This window comes from Myodes glareolus, chromosome 14 (assembly GCF_982192425.1).
Source record: "Myodes glareolus chromosome 14, mMyoGla1.1, whole genome shotgun sequence".
NCBI lineage: Eukaryota > Metazoa > Chordata > Mammalia > Rodentia > Cricetidae > Myodes > Myodes glareolus.
Window position 1 is genome coordinate 39287414 of NC_142039.1, and position 20927 is coordinate 39308340.

A 20927-nucleotide genomic window follows, 5' to 3' on the forward strand; every position below is an offset into this window, starting at 1 on the left:
TGCATGTCCACCTACATGCTCATGCAGACGCAATGATACTGAATTCAACATTTGTTTAGGTAGGGCTAGCAAGATGACTCGGTAGTAACTTTCTGCTGCCAAGCTCGGCAAACTGGGTTTGTTGAAGGAAAGAACTGAAGTTGTCCTCTGACCTCTATATGTACTATGGGTGGGTGGGTGGGTGAGAGGGGGGGAGGAGAGATAGAGTGTGTGCATATTTGCACAAATATTTTTATGAAAAGGGATTTTTGAATGTTAAAGGTAGAATTTAATGCTGAGTGAAAATATCAGTCTTAAGTTTATGAACAAAAAGATTGTCATTACTTAAATGTGGGAAGATGCGCAAGAGGAGGCAGCAAGGGTGATGTTATTGGTCGCTTTTTTTTTCTTTTTGTGGTGGTGAGTTCATGAGTATTTACGATTTTAACATTTAGAAAAATCCTGCTATTTTGAATGGGATTAAATGGTCCTCAAACTGGGCTGGAGAGATGGTGCAACAGTTAAGAGTACTTGTTCTTGCAGAGGACCCTGTTTTGCTTCTCCATACTCCAGTCCTGTTGGATCTGATGCCTTTCTAACCTTCACAGGTACCAGGCACAGAAGTAGTGCACATATATACTTGCCGGCAAAATCCTCAAACACTTAATTTTTTTTAAATCTAAGTGAACCTGAAGCTTATTGTGAATGTATTCTTCAGAATGGTAAGTAGTCTCTTCGTTCACTGGTTCACTGAATCGGAATATGAGCTCTAATGGTCAGCCCATTTCTTTAGGCACCTGGTCCTTGGAGCATCTAGTTAATTATATATTAGCGTTTAGAAACCTTTCATTCTTTTATTGCCACAAGAAATTGTCCACACATGCCTTTGACCACCACTTCTTTTTCTTCTGGTCCATCACCTTGAAGAGGAAAAGAGGCCTAGAAGAGATGCTCAGAGGATAAAAGGAAACTAAACATGGCCCTTACCTTCCACCAATACATTTAGAACAGAGGATATGCATAATTTCCATTTAAAGGCACTATGAAATTAAGGACAAATAGCTGTCAGATAGGTAATGGTAATTTGTTACTACTATTTATCTCAAGTCCACACCAATAGAAACATTACTTCCCTCACCGTTCCCCCTCTCCAGTATAAATCTTAAATGGTTCCTAGTGTGCCAAGGATGGTGTTGTCTCTTATTCCGTGAAAGACAATTCTTTGACTTAAATACATAGCCAGTTTTGAGTGCTGCAGCTGGACCTGACTCCTAGGAAAACACAAGATAACTTTCTGTCCTTGAAAAAATTGAAGTCAATCAAGGACCAGGGATAAAAATTGAGTCCAACTAAAGAATTAGGGATAGATGAAACATCATTGACTGTAGGTTGCCTTTGCGTTACAGTAACCAGGAAATGCTAGGTCTACACTTTTGTACGCCCTTCCTGTGCTCCTTCACCCTCCTGAACTCTGTCAAACCCAAAACCATAGTCATGCAAAACAAGACCACCACTAAGCTAATGCATAGGTCCTCTCAGGTCATGAGATGTAACCCATAGCTAAGTCCAGCTGTAAACTGTTGTGATTAAATTACCAAATCCTGTCCCTTGTTTAACTCCAAACTGCCCCTTTTATGAGATCTCCATGAAAAATAATGAGAAATACACAAAGTGGTGGGACTATTATTGAGGCATTGACTCTACTAGGTTGTTACATTATCTTCGATTTTAAGGTGTATGCACATATTGACAGTATTGCCCTGCTTTACTTGACAGTTTCTGTGATTAAAAAAAAAGTACCTGGACAAAAGTGACTTAGGCTCCCAGTTCCCAGCTGCAGGTCCTCATAGCAGGGTAGTTGGGGTGGCAGGAACTTGAAGCAGCCAAGAGAAGACAAAGATGCAGGCATGCTCGCCCATGCTCAACTGCCTCTCTCCTTTTCACTCGGTCCAGGCACAGCCATGAAAAGGTGCTGCCCACATCCTGGGTGGATCTTCCCAACTCAACCCCAATCAAGAAACTTTCTAGGGCTGGATAGAGAACTCAGTATGCACACTTCAGTTCATAACCACAGAACTTCAGCTCAAGGGGATCCAGTGGCCTAGGGCACCAGGCACACTTGACACACAGATATACATTCAGGCAAAACTCCATACACACAATGAAAAAGGAAGTTCTTCACAGGCTAACCCAACCCAAGCAATTCCTTTTTGAGACACTCCTGAGTGATTCGAGATTTTCCTAAGTTGACAAAGCCAAATATCACATGCTCCAGGCTACACCTCCTTTTCTGTACTAGAGAAGAGTGTAAATTTACTTGGGTCTACCTTCTTTATGGGGTTAATTTTGTAGTCAAAGTTTGAAATTTAGTAGGACATTTGAAGGTATCCACATCGGGTACCTTCATGGCTCTTCATGAACAGCCCTATGCAGAATGTTTATGAGATTTGAGCTCTAAATCCAGTTCAAGGTCTGTGATATGCAAGAAGAGAAGAGTAGGGGGAAGTGAAAGCTATCTGTCTGCTTGTCTATCACTAGAAATCAAACCCAGGGCCTTCTTGGTAAAACTAACACAAATTAAGAATATATACACTAAAACTCCTGCACCATCTCCCAACTTCAACAATTACCAGTTCATGTTGAATCCCATTTTGAATTTCACTTCATTTAATTTCAGTCTTCTCATATTACCCTAGTAAATTCTGGACAGAATATGGGGAAACTGGGTACTCTATAAAGGTCATGGGGGTCAGTGCTGGGTCAGTGCTAAGTTCTTGTTTACCTGTGCAAGAACTTGGGTTCAGCCCCCTTAATTCATTATGTGACAGAGAAGAGAATTAAGGCTTTGGGGTTTTGCTGTTTTGGCTGGTTTCATTTTCTGAGACAAAATCTCAATATATATAAACTGGTGTTGAACTGTCCATGTAGCCCAGATTGAGAGTCAATTCCTGATCTTCCTGCCACAGCCCTAAGAGAGTACAAGTGTGTCCCAGCTCTTTTTAATTGTGCAGTCACCTGTCAGCTTGCTTCCCCCCCCCCCCCCCGTCCCCACCACTTTCACCGGTAATCTGCCAGACTTTCAAATTCCCTCTGGTAAGATGCTTTCATTAAAATGGAGAGATAGTTCAGCGGTTAAGACCTCTTGCTGCTCTTGCAGAGAACGAGAGTTCAGCTTCCAGCCCCCCATCAGCTTAGGAATACCTGTAGCTCCAGCACCCTTCTGGCCTCCATGAACACCCATACACACGTGGAATACACTTGACACAGGGACATACACAGAAACGAAAAATAATCTTAAAAAGTATATATTGCTGGGGATGGGGACAGGGAAAAGTATAGTATGGAATAAGTTAAACCAAACAAAGAATTTATGAAAAACCTTATGGAGGATTTTATAGCTATTTTATAAGCTAACTAAAACATGGTTTTAGCCAAGCAGTGGTGGTGCACACCTTTAAACCCAGTACTTGTGAGGCAGAGGCAGGCGGATCTCCGCGTTGGAGGTCAGACTGGTCTACAGAGTGAGTTCTAGGACAGCCAGGACACAGAGAAACCCTGTCTCAAAAGACAAAATCTGCATGAGTGGAAAATGCTTTCTCCAAAAGACAGGTTATTAAGTGAAGATTCAGTGCCAGGTGTGGGATAACATCCCTATCAGCTGTTTGGGGCACTCTATAAATCGTCCCCAAAGAACACAGACTATTGCTATCAGGGCCACTGTAATTGGATAGCAAGGCACTATTGCTGAAGACATGACAGACTTTGGTTACAGGACATAGACAAATCAAGCCTGGATCCAAGAAATATTCCTGGCTGTCCTGGAACTTGCTTTGTAGATCAGGCTGGCCTCGAATTTACAGAGGTCCCTGCCTCTGCCTCCCATGTGCTGGGATTAAAAGCATGGGCCACCACTACCCAGCCACCTGTTTTCTATAGAAAGGGAGTGGATGGAGGTGGGGAAGACTTGGGAGGAATTAGGTAAGGGAGAAATTGTAATCAGATATTACAATTGTTTAAAAGATCTATTTGCAGTTTTAATAAAGGATGAGAGAGGAGAGAAGGGAAGATGGGGGGATAGGAAGGGAAGGAGAGGAGAAGGGAAGGGAAAAGATAAACAAAATTCTTATTGATCATACAGCTCATAGTTCCGCCAGATGGAAGGGTACCAACTGTTCAAAGGGACTTGATGAAATTCTTATTAATAAGAAAGAGATAAGGATTTCTACTTGGGCTCTTGACAAGTAGAAACTGTATCACAAGAGTTTGCTTTTCATAACAGGTGTCTTACAAGTTAGTGAGGAAAGATGAATTTTCAATAAAAATGTAGTAAGGGACTGGAGAGGTGGCTCGGTGTTTAAGCAGCTCTTCAAAGGCCCTGGGGTTGTATTCGAGGTGCTCACATGGTGCCTCACAACTGTCTGTAACTCCAGTTCCAGAAAATCTAACCTATTGGGGCCTCCAGCAGCCACATATACACACAGGCAAAACACTTCTGCACATGAATAAATAAAAATTTTAAAAATAAAAGCTTAGAAAGCAATTCACTGAGGAAATAAAAAAAAATCCTTCAGTGTAAAGGTTAAACCTTATAAATCTACTTAAAAATCCAAGTGATGGTGCATGTCTTTAATCCCAGTACTCGGAAGGCAGAGGCAGGTGGATCTCTGAATTTGAGGCCAGCCTGGTCTACAGAGCGAGTTTCAGGAGCGGCTTCAAAGCTACAGAGAAACCTTGCCTGGAGCTGAGGGGTGAGGATGGGGTTTCATCTCTTAGAAAGTTTTGATTTTCCAAGTTGGTGAGTGTTAAGTCAATAAGTTTTTTTTTTTTTTTTTTTTTAAGGTTATAAACTGATTGGCCCATTAGGTCAGGCTTCTTGTTAACTCTTATAACTTATGTTACCCCATTATCCTTATCTATGTTAGCACATGGCTCCGTACCTTTCTCAGCAGGGCAGGTTACATGCTGTCTCTTCAGTGGTCTGCACAGGAGGGGCAGAGGAACCTCCCTGCTTCCCAGAATTCTCCTGTTCTCATTGCATCACCTCTACTTCCTGTCTGGTTTTCCCGCCTATACTGCGTGCCTGGCCAATCAGCGTTTTATTAAAATATGATTGACAGAATACAGACAATTCTCCCGCATCATTTCCCTCTTTTTTTTTTAAACAAAGGAAAATACCCATAGTCCATTTGTTGGGAATGTGGGCGTAGTATTTCAGGCTACTTCCTGCTGGTTGGGGCGCTGATAATCTTATGGGGACCTAAAGAAAATTTAGAATTATCATCAAGTCCTGACTGGAGTATCCTGTGAGTCTTGATCATCTCAGGCAGCAGTCTTGAACCTGTTCTGGATGAAGAACTCAGACATCTGGGCCATCTGTTCCTGTCGGAGATTTCTCAGGTGGCCTTCCTTGATCATACTGGATTTTTCTTAACTCAGAATGAATCCACAACCTCTCATTTTCTTTCTCAGCAGGGCAGGTTACATGCTGTCTCTTCAGTGGTCTGCACAGGAGGGGCAGAGCAAGTCAATAAGTTTTGATCTGGTGATTTCCACGCTAAAAGAAATGATGAGTCGTTGAAAACTGTCTCAGTTACTCTTATAGTCCTGTGACAAAGAACCATGGCCTGGGCAACTTATAAAAATCATTTATTGGGCTTATGGTTCTAGAGCAAGTTCATGATCACCATGGCCAGGAGCGTGGGAGCAGGTAGACGCTAAGAGTAGTAGCTAAGAGGCAGAGAGAGCTGGCTGGGAATGGCGCAGGCTTCTAGAACTTCCAACTCACCCTGCAACACACCTCTTCCCAAGGGCACACCCCCTAATCCAAACAGCGCAAGCAACTGAGGACCATGTATGTATTCAAACTTATGAGCCTATAGGGACTATTCTTATTCAAACCATCTCAAAAGATTCACACAAAGATGATGATGATGATGTGTGTTTTTTTTGCTTTAATTTTATTAAAACGTTTTTTATGTGTATGAGTGTTTTATCTGCTTGCCTCTATGTGCACGATCTTCATGTCAGGAGTCTTTGGAGTTCAGAAAAGAGGTTCCACATTTGTGAAACATCTTCAGTTACTAAGATTTGTGCAAAAGAATATTTGACAACTTAGAACAGAAGTTTTTATCCTTCCTAAGTTCCTCATGTTACCCCAGCCATAAAATTATTTTCGTTGCTACTTCATAACTGTAATTTTGCTACTGTTATGAATTGTAAATATTTTTGAAGATAGAGGTTTGACAAAGGGGTTCAGAACCACTGACTTACAATGTATTTGTGTTTATATTGTGTTTCTTTGAAAAGCAAATGAACAAGGTAATTCAGCTTTGATTCATTTCCATTTTCTGCAGTTCATATGGACTTTGCAATTAAGAAAAAAATTATAAGAGGTGCTTTAACTATAGTCATTAATTATATCGATGCCTTGTTGGATATCATTTCCTATATAAATAACTTTCTTCCTAAGGAGCAATGGCCTATGAAAGAACACACAACAGACCCTGTATGTTGGAAGGAGGCTCCGTGTTGACTGTACTCTCGATTATTTCAATCTAATAATTGAAAATAGATTGTAAAAGCAAGAGTTTAGAAAGTTAGGATAAGGGATATTGGCCCCAAATTATTCTCGTCGTGCAGAGAAAAGTACTTAATCTTTGCAGAGAGTTAAAAAGAAAAACCTCTGTGCTAATAAAAACAAACACAAAATCCTATCAAAGTTAATGAAAATTTGCAATTCTCTATGCCTCCTCCCTGAACTCAGCTCTAAATACAGCAGTTAAAGTGCCAGTGTTCAAATACTGAACGTCCAGCGCTGTGCCCCGAGAGCCTCCCAGGACTCTGGGGTGCAAATCTGAGTCGGGCCGGAAGCGACAGAGCAGCCGAGACGGAGACTGCTGAGCCTGTTTTCCTTCCTCCTTCCGTCCTCAAAATCTTGGCGAATGAGACGGTGGAGAACAGAGAAGCTCTGTCTTCAAGACAGTTACGTCCCGTTTAACACACGGACTTTTCCCTTCTTTTTCACCGGCAAAAGGGTTTTCCATTCTCAGTCTACAGGTGGCCATCTTTTGTCACCGTTAACCAACAAATCCCAGCGTTGCTACGTCAGAGGCGGTGCTACGGCGTTCTCTATATCAGAAAAAAATCGGCAGACGGCTCTTGTGTGTCAGGATGGCCGAGTGGTCTAAGGCGCCAGACTCAAGCTCAGCTTCCCTGGTTGGGGGTTCTGGTCTCCGTATGGAGGCGTGGGTTCGAATCCCACTTCTGACACAGGAATCTTTTTTTTAACCCCTCACTCAGTTTCGGGAAAACACACATCGTTTTGAGCTCATAATTAAGAAATACCGAAACACATATCTTTAAAAATTGAGTTTGAAAACTTTCTAATGGGTCAGCCGATATTGACGCTAGAATAGCAGAAGCACGGCTATGGTTTTGAGGACGCGAGACCCGATCTGACGCAAGAGGCGACTGCGGACCGCGAGGAAAACCGAGCGGCGGGCGCGTCCCGGGGGTCGGGTCACCGGAGATCTCCTACCCCGTGGCGTTTGGCCAAGCGCCTTGCCCGCAGCGAGTGTCCCAACCCTGAAGTCCTGCAGGCGCCACAGCGCCCCCTGCAGGAGTCGCGAGATAAATCATGGTTTCATCTCCTTGCCCGAACTACCCACTTGTGCTAGTCGCTCACCCCGCTTGAGGCAGGGCAGGCCCTGCAGGTCCCTGTGCACTCAGCTACTTGGTTCCATTTTCCCTACAAAAGCTTGCTCTTTCCTTCCTTCATTCTGTCTTGTCATCGCTCTTTCCTTTTTTCCTTCCCTTTCTCCATCTTTCTTTTCTTCTGTCTTCCTACCTCTCCCTTTCCCTTCCAGTCCTATTCACCCTGGAGTCAGAATTTATTTAATAACAATTCACAAGCCCAGACGGTTTGTTAGTTGAAGTATACAAAGTAGTTCTGATTTTCCTTCCTAAATGAAAAACACATTCTTCACTTTAAAGAGAATAAGAGATAATTTATTCTTGGGTCAAATATGAGTGACCATGGCCCAGGAACATGGTTTCTTTCAGGTTAAGCATAGAACAAAGAAAATAATAAATTGACAGTTTACAGCGAAGCAGGGAAATCGCTCCTCTAGGTTTCAGATGTTGTAGGGCAGTATTCTTAATTTCTGGCTTCATGGAAGCTAATAGTCGGCTTCAAGTCTAATCTACAGGTAGTACCTGATAGACAGGTGTGGCGGGTGGCGGGGGAACGAATGGAAAACTGCACCCGACAATTTGGCTTTGGGTCCGAATATTTTAACTCTATAGTTGCTCAGCTCTAGCCATTCATTCAGCCTGGACCTGCAAGGGTGAGTCAGCAAGGGACAGGGCCGTCACAGTGGAGCCCAGGACTGGGTTGGACGGATGGATGGACTGACAAATGAAAGGATAGAAGGACAGAACAGTGACTGGGTAAAGCAATTGGGGGACTGTAGCGTACTGTGTTGTACTGAGCTGAAGCTGTAAGGACAGTTGGAGGTTCTTGTCTTTTCAGTCCCTTGATGCAAACACACACACACACACACACACACACACACCTAGTGGTTTGATGAGGGTGGATGGGGTTGTCACCACCAGTGTTGTATCCCTTTTATGGGGTCCAGGTGAGGGTCCCTTTGTTGGTTCCCGGCACCCACATGTGGCTCCCAAACATCTGTAACACCAGCTCCGGAGGATCCGATGCCTTCTTCTGGCCTCTACAGGCACTGTACACACACAGTGTATGCACATACATGCAAGCAAAACACTCACTCACATAAAAGAAAAATAAATGCATCTGTAAACACAGACATACAGTGGTGATTGGGCCAGGGGTGCACACCTTTAGTCCCAGAACTCAGGAGGCAGAGTCACATGATATCTGTGGATTCAAGGCCAGCTTGAGAGGGAGTCCCAAACCCGTCAGGAATACAGAGTGAAACTGTCTAAAAACCTAAACACAAACAACAACAACAACAACCAAACATTGATGATAACATCAGGTAGGTAGCTTACAACAGGGCAGGAAACCTCTAGCTATTGGCTGTCTGATGACATTAGCCTTTGCGTTGGTGGATTTGAGTTAGGAGCAGCTAGGGTTCTGTTTTGTACATTCCAGAAAGATTTACTTACTATGCATATGGACGTTAGAACACACGCATAAGAGGACAATCGATGGGTGTTTAAAAGTATAAAGATAGCCCACGAAATTTGTCTGTGGACCTGCAGCCTTCCAGATCTCCATGGCCCCCAAAATTTAATCAGTCAATCAATCAACCTTGCAGAATTTTTAATGGAGGTGCCTTGTTTCTGTTCGCCACACGAAGCCAGACATCTACAAACGGTGTTCATGACGCTGCTAGAAAAACAGCAAGCCTCCTTCAGTCCCGAAAGCTGTCAAGAGAAGCGAACAAAGGTTAACTCTGGAGCCCTTGGGCAGTTTTTCTGGTTCAGGAAGCATAGGAAAATCAGGAAGACCTCCAGCTTTCTGGAAGGGAACCGGGAGTAGCCTTGGTGTCTGACGTGCAACTCCACTCCAAGATCGCTGTATCTGATCAGGGGAAAGTTAATTTTTACTCCTCCTTCCTGAGTTCAGTGACCTGAAAACTGGGAACTGTCGTCTGGTTGGGCAGAGGAGGGTAGGGCGAGGTGGGTCTGGGCTCCGGGACGCCGTGGCTTGGGCACTGAACACCTTTGTGGACCAGAACTGTCGACTCTGCACAGGTAATTCATCTCAACCGAGACTGGACTGTAGTTGGCCCCTGCTATTTCTCCGAGTCCTGGATAAGAATACGTCACAGCTAAGAGCTTTAATGAAGCAATAGCTTTTCCACTCCAGTCTTTTTTCCCCCCGAGTTTCCTGGGAGACAGTCTTTGGCTTTTCCATCTCAGCTTGTTGCCTTGTTACACAAAAAATGTGCCACACGAGGTGACTGACACCTGGGAAGCTTAGGGAGAATTTCTCTTGACTTCTAGACCAGCCTGCCTACGGAGTGAGGCTTTGTGTTCATAATTTTATTTCTCCTCCAATATTTGTGAAACCACTTGCATTCATTCTGGGGACTGGGTTAATAAAAAAAAGTTGTTAGATAAACAGGGAGTGGTTGGGTTTTTGGTAGAGACAGACATAAAAGTGAAAATCCCCGCCCAAGTGTTGTGACCTAGGAAAAAGCTGTTCACTCTTTGGAAACGAGAAAGACAAGAGTCTTCTTAGCCATCCTCTAGCTGGGGATGCTGCCCAAGGAAATGAGATGAGCGTGTTAAAGAGACCAGAGCACTTTTCTACAGTCGTTTAAGGGAAGCACCAGACGATGAGCAGATGGAGAGAATGTGATACATAGACCCATGAAAGAGAGTTCAGCCACAAAAAGACTTCGGTCTTGTCATTTGCAACAATAAGGATAGGATAAGCCCTCCTCCTTTTCATTTTTCTCCTCTTCCTCCTCCTCATTCTCCTGTCCCCTTCTTTTCTTCCTCCTTCTTTTCTTGCAGTGCTAGTATGAAAACCCAAAACCTTGCAATGTAGTAGACAAGCTTGTCCCTAGTTAATACCATTATATTAAGTGAATAAGACAGACGCAGGAAGGTAAGTACCATATGATTTCACTCTGTGTTGAATATAAAATATTGAACTTATGGCAATTGGCAGCAGAATAGTGGCAATTGAGTCTGGGAAGTTACAAGGATGAGAAGAAGCACCGACTTGTATTAGAGAGGACTGAGGTATTCTAGCATTCTGTTGACTATAGGATGGCTGTAGATTGATGTGGGATTTCCCTTTGTATGCTGTGAATAGGATTGGTTAATTAATAAGGAAAACTGGCTTGGCCTGATAGGGCAAAAGAATAGAGGTAGGCAGGGAAAACTAAACTGAATGCTGGGAGAAAGAAGGGCAGAGTCAGAGAGAAGCCATGTAGCTCTGCCTGAGACAGACACCAAAACTTTAGCCCGTAAGCCACAGCCATGTGGCGATACACAGATGAATAGAAATGGGTTAAATTAATATGTAAAAGTTAGTCAATAAGAAACTAGAGCTAATAGGTCACGCAGTTGTTTAATTAATACAGTTTTTGTGTGATTATCTTGGTGTCTGGACAGCCGGGAAATAAACAGGTGCCTCCTTACTATGAATTGGCATGTGAACATAGTGTGCTAAATCCGTGTAAACCTGAGAGGGCTCCATAGCCAAACCTCCAGAAACAGTCAGAGATATTTAATTAATACTGTTGTTGTGTGATCATTTCAGTTTCTGGGCAGCCGGGAAACAAACAAGGGGCCTCCTTACTACAATAGATGATGAATAAGGCATTTCGTACATTTCAAAATATCCAGAACAAAGAAGTTTTCATCAAAAATAAATGACAAAGGATAGAAGAGACTGAATGTTTAAACTCATTTAAACATTACACAATGCAAACCGGACAGATTGGCTCATGCATGTAGTCCCAGAACTTTGGAGGGCTGAGATGGGATTACTAGGTTAGGCTACAAAATGAGACCATGTCTCAAAATAATAACAATAATAAACAATAATAAAAGTATGAATGAATTTGGTGCATGTCTTTAATCTCCTCATTTGGAAGGCAGAGGCAGGCAGATTTCTATGATTGATGAGTTCCAGGATATCCTGGGCTATTAAAGAACCAAACCTGGGCTCCGGAGGCTCAGTGAACTGCCTGAGTTCCTTCTCAGCCTTTTGTTTACCACTTACAGAAGACTACAAACCTTTTAATTCTTCATTCCCCCATTGATTTTATTGATGTAGTCACAAGAAAGAAATTCCTTGAGAACCTGATTAATTTTATTTATATAATTAAAATATAAATGTATCTATTTTCCCTTCTCTTTCCTCCCTCCAACCCAACTCCTCCCATGTACTCTTCCCCCCATTCCTGGGCAAATTCATGGCTTCTTTTTCTTGAATTGTTTTACACACACACACACACACACACACACACACACACACACACTTCTAAATGTTCTATCTACTTCTAATCACTATCTAAATTACAAGCTGCTCAGTCCACATAATGTTACTTTACCACTTTTTATTTCAAAATTGACCACTTAACAATGGATAACCAGTAGGGGTCTCTTCTCTGAGGAAAACTATTTCTACTGCCTTCAGCATCCCTTAGTTGATTGTAGGTCTTTTTCCAGCATTGAGACCAGGTGAGTTTCTCCTTTCCATATTTGAATGTCTGTTGGTGTCTTGCTCGGGCTTGTCTAGGAAATCCTGGGATAGTTTTGCCTTTTTCTTGGTAAAGAACTTGTTACATAGTCAACACCCCAAGTACACAGTTAAACAAGAGCTCCAGGCCATGACATGAGAGTTACAGGAGGAAAAATATTTTTCAAATCCCCAGAAGATGAGAGCAGAACAATAAAGCAAGAAAATTTTCTTAAAAACGCAACGACCACGAAGGGACTCGAACCCTCAATCTTCTGATCCGGAATCAGACGCCTTATCCATTAGGCCACGCGGCCGGGCAGTGGGGAGGGGTAATCACGTAACAGTCAAACGAAATGTGATTGAATAGGGGTGGGGTTTATTGATAAAAATAGCAGACTCAATATAGCGAAGAAGTTACTAATTTGGAATCAAAATTTACAGAGATTTCTAAAATGTAGATTTGGGGAGCAGGTTGGTCAATGATTCCTCCGTGTGAACGCTACTATGTTTCCTACGACCCTAGAACCACAGAGGTGTCCAGCCAGAACGCATTAGGCAATATTAGACCTTAATAAGGTCTCAGAGGACCTTATTAGGCAAATGAGGAAGGTAAGTGCACTGATATTTGGAGGGTGGGAATCAGAAAGGAGTCTCAGCCGGCAAGCTTTAAAGAAAGTTTGTGAGAAAGTGAAAAGTTGGCTTAAGACTGGGGAAAAAAAAATGATTACTAAATTTGCAAAGTCTATTTAGGACGGATGGAAAGAATGGAATCACTGGGAGGTGGAGGCAGGAGAACCCAGAGTTCGAGGTCTTCCTCAAATACCAGAAGTTCGCAGTCCTTCTGGGCTACAAGAGATCCTGTCCTCAAAACAAAGCGGAAAAAGTAAGATGAAATACAAAGAGCCTTCTGCTTTAGACTCCAACAATCTGAAGCTATCACCTCTTTAGCTGCTGTTGGAGTCTTGTGAATTCAGCACAGCGCTCAGTCGTGAATTTATTTTGATTTGAGGGGCTTTCTTGACTTTTATTTTTCCTGGAATATTTTAATGGGCAATTGGTTGACTCCACTGATATCCAACCCACAGACTAAAAGTCCCCTGTAAATAGAGACTGGAGTCTGTGCAGGACTCACTCTAATTGTGCTGAGTGCTGTGAACACACAGAGGACGCCTGTTGGTGGGCTCCCTCCTTTGTTTGTTACTTTGTAACTAATTTCTCAATTTACTTAAAAAGAACAAAGAAAGACAGAGTCTCAGTACGTAACCCATGCTAGACTGTACTCTCAATCTGTCTGCTTCAGTCTCCTAATTAGGGGTACAAGCATCATCATCAACAACAGTAACATTATGAAGACATCTATTACTTTGGGGTGTTCACTTTCATTTGTTCTGTTTACATTTGGTAGAACATGTTAAGCACACAGCTAAATATTCTGTGGTTAGATCTTGAGTTTAGTTGGTGTGCGGAAGAGTTTTATGTCAACCTGACAAAGGCTAGACTCATCTGAGAAGAGGGTGCCTCAATTAAGAAAATGCTTCCATAAGTTCAGCTTGTAGGCAAGCCTGTAGGGAATTTTCTTAGTAATGATGGGACAGGGCTAGCTAAGCCCTGGGCTGGTGACACCCCTGGGCTGCTGGTCTTCAGTCTTATAAGGAAGCAGGCTGAACAAACCAGGAAGAACAAGCCAGTAAGCAGCACTCTCCATGGCCTCTACATCAGCTCTTGCCTCCAGGTTCCTGTGTTGTCTGAGTCCCTGTCCGGACTTCCTTTAATGATGAACCACAATGGGGAAGGGTAAGCCAAATAAATTCTTTCCTCCCCAAGGTGCTTTGGTCATGGTGTTTTATCACGACAATAGCAAGCCTAACTAAGACAGTTGGAATTATTTCCTTGTGGCTCTCTTCCAGCCGCTCTTGCAGGAATAAAACAAGAGCCACAAAGCCTGGTGAGCAATAACTACTCACCACTGCACAGAAGAGCAGTGCACTCTCTGCTCTTCCCCTGCTGTCCTGACCTTTCACACACCGAACTCGTTCATCTAAACCGCCTTTTCCCTCGAGCTCTTCCTCACACTCCCCGTTCCCACATTGCCAAGGGGCCCCAAACCAGGAGCTTATATTTGGTTGCAAATTTCCTTTTTCTACCCAAGCTTCTGTGTTCTCTTTTCTCAATAATTTTCCAAGTTAATTTCTTCAAATCGACAAAGAGCTCACAAGGAAACAGCAAATGCAGGGAGGAGCTTTCTCTGAATTTTCCTTATCTACGAAAAACCTAACCTTCCAAAAACTAAAACAGTAAAACAGTAAAGAGTTGCCCTGAACCCCTCCTAGAATCTCATCAAGCAGAGACTAACTCATTTTATGGGAGGCCAGCTGTCTACACACCCAGATAGGCTTTTCCAAATGCTGTGCAAACCTGCCCTCCTGAGGTTTTTCATCTTCAAATCATTCCTTTCTCCAAGTTGCCTGCATCTATCTCCTCTCCATCCCCTGTGAAGAAAGAATAGAAGCTTCTAGAACTTGCTCCGTTTGAAATATTTACTCTCCTTTTCTGTGATAGTCCCCATGTATATAATAAATTGGGGTATCATTTCTTAATCCTCACACCATAAACTTAACTCAGACTCAATTACTGAATCCACAGCGGGGGCAATAAAGTTTTTATTTCTCTAAAGTCCAAGACATTTAAAAGAGTTTTACAGGATTACATGGTAGCAAGCTGATGTGTCGGAAGGCCGTCTTCTTACTGTCAACACAGGAACGGAGTGACAGCCACCAGGCAAGGCAGTTTCACGTCGCAGATAGGGAAGGCTGTGACCCAAACCAGGCAAGCAACCCCTTGACAGAAGGAAGTTCACTTACTTTATATTCTAATGCAAGTGGTGACTATATCGCACTCCATTAGTGGAAGCTTGCCCCCACAATCTGACACAGTTGGTGAATTCACAATCAACCCGAAGCGGAAGGATGTCATAGAGTCGAGTCTTAGGAATCTTCAAAGGTGGGCAGACAGATGCTGTATGGAGTTTCTCAAGAGAGGGGAGGTTTATGACACTGACCCTTTGTAGACTAGTCTACTTTCAGGGGAAAAAAATGTGCCTCATAATTCTCTCCCTCAAAAAAAATAATTCTCTCCCTCTTTATTAATACATTTTATTTTTTCCTTAAAATTCAGCCAACATATGCTAACTTTCTGAAATCTCTAGTAACCTTAAATTGTTAAATGACTGGGGATGATGTTGGTGAGGGCAATTTCAGTGAGACTCTAAACAAGCGTCTTTCTTTTTTCTTGTCCTACTTTGTTTGCTTTTTCCTATGATATGGATTTTTTTCTATGATATGGGCCTAAAGTTTCAAATGTGTTCTTTTTTTAAGTACATACATTTTAACTTCTGTTCCTAGTTTAAACTTACCTCAATAGGTTTCCATTTGACTGTCAGATACATCTAAGCATCAGTTGCTGACTACAACCTGCTCCAAATGATTGTGAGCCCTGAACTTGCTGGAAGCTGATGTGGACCAGTCCCGCTGATATGAATGCTCCCTGTCTCTTCAACAGAGTCTGTGAACCAGATGCTTCTGATGAGTGCCCCATTGCCTGAATTCCCTCTTTACTTTTGGCTAGCCTTTCAGCCTTCTTGGGCCCTAATAACAATGCCCCAATGTCAATTCAAGTAGTTACAGAAAAGAACACGTCATCCCATGCTCCCTGCCCAAAATAGGTTAAAATGCCGAGACAAGGGGGAACTCCCTGACATGGGGACAAAAATGGCCACCCATAATGCCCATTGACATAACCAAAAAGAAAAATTAGGCCCAGAGTTGTCAATTAATGAGTTTATTAAACTAAATGGTCTACAATAAAAAGACACTTTGGTTCTTTATGCAGAACCACAGAACCAAAGAAGACATTCAGGATTATAATTATAATTTGATTGTACTCAAAGATCAGAGATACGGGACCTGGTAGGCTGGTCACTTCCCTGAAAAAAATCTGTTGGTAAAGGTTCTTAGGTTCCAATAATATTTCCTTAAACCCATGGGCAAGCAGGACCCATAACTGGTACTTGTGAAGGCAGAAATGTAGGACCCAGCCATGACATCTCCCCATACCCCCATCTACACTTCGCCCTTGCAACTTACCACTACAAAACTTAAAAGAAAAAAACCAAACCAAACTAAACAAACAAACAAACAAAGTAGAACAAGAAAGAACAAAGAAAAAAAAATTGTTGTGGAAGCTGTGGTGTGGCCCGCTGAGTTGCATATACATTTAGTCGTTTTGTCTTCATTTGCAAGTGCTCATTGCCATGAGTTCTGGTTCGAGGCCTCCATCTTCTGTCACACCATTGACAATAGGCTCTCACACCAGCTGCCCCAAATTCTGCTGTTGTCCTGTGTTATGGAGATCCTGCAGTTTGGGATCTGCAGGTTTGTCCCCTTCTCATGTTAAAACAGCTCATAGATGAGGTGGATGTTGGGGTGGATCAACCCACGGCTTCAGTCCTAAGCCTGAGTGTCAGCTGGACTCGTCAGCCTGCCAGCTTTCCCCCATCCTCTCTCTCTCTCTCTCTCTCTCTCTCTCTCTCTCTCTCTCTCTCTCTCTCACACACACACACACACACACATATGCTCTCCAACACTGCCTCAGCCATTCCAACACAGCCTGTTCTGCTCTAAGGCCCTCTGCAGACCAATGACTCTTTAAGTAGACGTTTCATACACAGAAACTCTCACCTCTGGCTTTCCTTAGATATAGTTTCCATAGACCTGCATATCTTGCTGGCTTTCCAGTTTTCTTTCCATTATAATAAATCATCTAGCATTTATTTATTTATCCATTTACCTATTTATTTATTTATAGACAGGGTCTAACCATAGTCCTGGCTTGTATGAAACTCACTCTGTAAATCAGGCTGGCCTCTAACTCACAGAGATCTGCCTGCCTCTGCCTGGCAGCTGCTGGAATAAAAGGTATTTTACCGTACCTGCCTCATCCAATCATCTTCTTCATACGGAAATCCTTTACAAAGAAAAGTTCTCTTGTTACATCCCTCACGCAGCAACAGTGTCTCTAGAAACTGATGATCTGTCCTTTGGGTCTTGGTTGTGATGTGCCTTCCCACGTTTTCCCTGAGTCATTGCAAATTCCCACAATCTTTCCAGTCAAGCCATCTTCACTTGTTAGCTCCCACTGGCAGATGACTAGCACTGGAGGCGCACGGCTGGAAAAACTCCAAGTCTCCTCTTATAACCAGTAAATACATCAGGCAAAGCAGTTGTCGGTGTTAAAACAAAAATCCACCCCAGAGGTCTGGTATGATTTCTGTAGTTCATTATAAAAATGTGTTGAACTTATCACCTGGCATGAGAGCCTCTTTTGGAGGGGTCTCTGCGTCCACTGCTATGATTCCATCCAAGAAGGCAAAAACCTAAAAGGAGAAGAGGACTGGGGCATGTGTCTGAATGCCTGTGGTGTAGGCAATTCTAGGGGTGCAGTGATTCCCTTAAGGGCTCAACCATTCTGTTTCATACGACACAGTTTCATGAACCAAGATGGTAGTGAAATCACTGTCTTCACCATCTTGATGATGTAATTAGCCAAGATGGGTGACCCAAGTGACATGGTTGCCTACGTCTTGATGAGGTCACCAACCAACATTGCATCAAGCCATGTTCTTATCTTTTGCTTATTGTGAGCTTAGTGCCATGATACAATGAGCCCAGCTTCCATCAGGAACAAGTCCCTGTGGAATCCACACACCTCACAGATTAGTTATGGGCAATTGCCTTTTTTTTTTCCAAATAAACATCCAGGTTAGATTAACATGGATATAAAAGATATAACCCTCCAGCATATAGGCCCTAAATAATAAAGAACAGAAGAAACAATCCCCTGGTCTCAACCAAGTGAAAGGGAGTTTGTACATATTTTTCATAAATTGCGACTGGGACCACCAAACTGTGTCACCTGAATCTTACTTGATCTTCCCTTGGTTCCTAGGTATAACAGACTCTTAGCTGGAAAAGAATTCTATGCAGTGGAAGGAATGGGGAGGTACACTCATTCCCCATAGGTGGCGCTGCTCCCTGGGAGCACACAGACTCATTGGGAAGAAGAACATGACCTTAATACCATTTTGTCCCCCTCAAGCGCGGCATGAATTGAGTGCAGACACACTGTGACCCTCTGTGTTGACTAAAGTCCCTTAGAAACCAACTTGTTAAAAATAACTAATCCTGATTTAAAGCTTTAGTAGCATTGCCTGGCACTCTGATACAGTTAGAAAGGCAATTGTCTCAGGACCTAATGGTCCAAAGCAGGGTTGGACTTTACCATACCAAGAAGCTGTTTCCCTCCTTCCCACCAAACCTGATCTAAAGTCTTCCAGGTTCTCTGAGGAACCCATGGCAAGAAGAAACCATGCCGAGAAGGAAAGAAAGGGAAATCCATGCGTAGGGAGAGAGGATATGGAGTTAAATTTAAATCTCGAAGGGCTTTTTCTCGTTGTCCAGTCTCTCCTTAGTCAGTCCAGAGAGTATTAAATCTTGTAGGGGTGGGGGTGGGGGGTCTGGACCAGTCAGAGGAGTTGGTTGCCCTCTGTCTTGGGTTATCCATTCTTTTCTTTCTTTCTTTTCGGAGCTTGGTTTTGGCAGGTTACTTCCCATTCAAGTCCTTAGGGTCTCAGCTTCTACCTTAGGGAGGAGGATTCTTTTACTCTAAGTCACTCGTTCACTTCACATCACTACCAGAATGTTCTCATCACCAAAGACTTAGCCATTCTTCACAGTGTTTCTTACCTTGGGCTGTGCACACAGTTGCCTGGTCACCAAGATACTTATTATGTCCTGGGAATCATTCCAGATCTAAGAGTACCATTGTTCTTATTCTAATGCAGTGGTGACTGTTTCATCCCACTGCTAAGAGGTCAATTTCACAGTCTGGTACAATTGCATAATTCATAATCTGTATGGAGGAGGAGGGTATCTTATGGCCAACTGGAAGTCTTTATTCCAGCTGGCTAGGACTACACCCAGGTTTTTAGAGACCTTTGTGTAGCCTAGAGTGTCCAAAACACAGGGTTTTTGAAGGCAGACACCCCATCCTGGCATTTTCTTGGCAACTTAAGGAGTTTGGGGTGACTTTATGTTAGCAAACAATTTGGTAGAAGCTAAGATAACCAGTTAACTGGAGTGGGAAGTTTGAACAAGCAGGGGGGTTGACAGAAGCTAAGTTAGCTAGGACATCCCGAGCACGGGTTTCGAAAATAGAGTTGGGTAATTTTCCATGGACTTCTCCATCAAAGAATTTAAATTCTAGTTAAGCCTAAAATGGCCCCAGCAAGAATGCAAGATGGAGGTCTTGCATTTGCACAGTCTTACCCTGTCACAGAAGAGCTGGGGACGGGCATCTAGAGATGTTCATGACCAAGCAGTAAGTCTCAGTCAGGCTTTTGTCTGACTGATATCCATCTCAGATCTGCTTCCCCAAGGTGCACTGGGAGAGACTTCGCTACTGCCTGGCAACCAACCTCCTTTGAAAGGATCGCTGTTCTTGGAGCGGTTCTGGAATACAGTGAAGTCTCCTCACTTCCTTCCACGTTCTGACCTGATGCTTGGACATTTTAGTTTCTTATCACAGGAAGCTTGCTAGAACTGCAAGATTTTATGGCCCACCCAGATCAACTGACGCAGAGACTCTGGTCCCAAACCTTCCTAGTGACCCTAAGTGTTCCTACTTTCGGCGAAAGACGGACTAGAAAGACCAGCTTTCTGATTCCACGCTTTAGAAAGCAGGTCTTCTGAATCTTGGAGAAAGCGCGGGAACAATGGAGACCTGGAACTCGATGAAATCTGTCGTTCCTGTCTTGAGCTCTAAGGACCCACTCTCCATTCTTCCTACTACATTGTATGGTCGCTCTTAATCGTCAGCAGGAATGCTTGGCCATATAGGAGACACGCCTCTGGATTAATTGAAGGAGGAAGATATACCCTCAACATGGATCTTCCTAAAGAGCAACAAAAGATATAGAGGTCCAAGGAAAAAGCAGCGAGCACCTGCCTCCTCAGATTCCCCTTGAGGGAGTGGCACTATCGTTACTGCTGTCTAATGGTGCCACCAGACTTCAACTTCCAACATAGACTCAAAAACAGCGACACTTGGGAATTCCCAACTTTCATGGTCTAAACAACTACTGGTCTTTTCAGCATGCAGCTAGCTACTCTTGGACTACCGATGTTGAATCAGGCTTGTCGGTTGATCCAATATATTCTCTTTTATAATATAGGCATCCTATTGTTACTGTTCCGCCAGAAACTCCTGACCCCATTTTTACTGTTGTACCAAGGCTGAGAGAGAGGGAGAGAGTGCTTGCACCAAAGGACCCTGACGCTGCGGAGCATGAAGGGTTGTGCAGACTACCATTCTGCGTCTTTTTCTTGATGGAGACTTTCTGGGGGGGGGGAGGAGTAGTGTCCGCGCCGTGAGTGGGGTGGGGTGGTGGGCCCCGTGCACTGGCGCCCGCTGCTTCCCAGGGTCTCCACGAGCCCGCACCCGGCTTCCCGCCAGTCCACAACCGAGTAGGCTTTCCTCCCAGCCTGCTTTGTTCTCTTCACCTCTGTCACCACGCTGGCGTGTCTGCCACCTTTCACATCAGAAATCACCATTCAAACCCCTCTCTGGAGAAGCCTGGCAGAATACCTGCTATCCGCCCTAGGTGACAGATCATAAAAGGTTCCCTAGTTGAGATCCAGACTTTGCA

The 20927-nt window shown here is 43.4% G+C and overlaps 2 non-coding genes across 2 annotated transcripts; one reads left to right on the forward strand and one right to left on the reverse strand.

Moving 5' to 3' along the window:
* Positions 1–7143: 7143 nt before the first annotated feature.
* Positions 7144–7248, forward strand: Trnal-caa (transfer RNA leucine (anticodon CAA)). The gene is made up of 2 exons: positions 7144–7181; positions 7203–7248. It is a non-coding gene; the product is annotated as a tRNA-Leu (tRNA).
* A 5159-nt stretch (positions 7249–12407) lies between these two features.
* Positions 12408–12480, reverse strand: Trnar-ccg (transfer RNA arginine (anticodon CCG)). The gene has a single exon. It is a non-coding gene; the product is annotated as a tRNA-Arg (tRNA).
* Positions 12481–20927: the final 8447 nt, after the last annotated feature.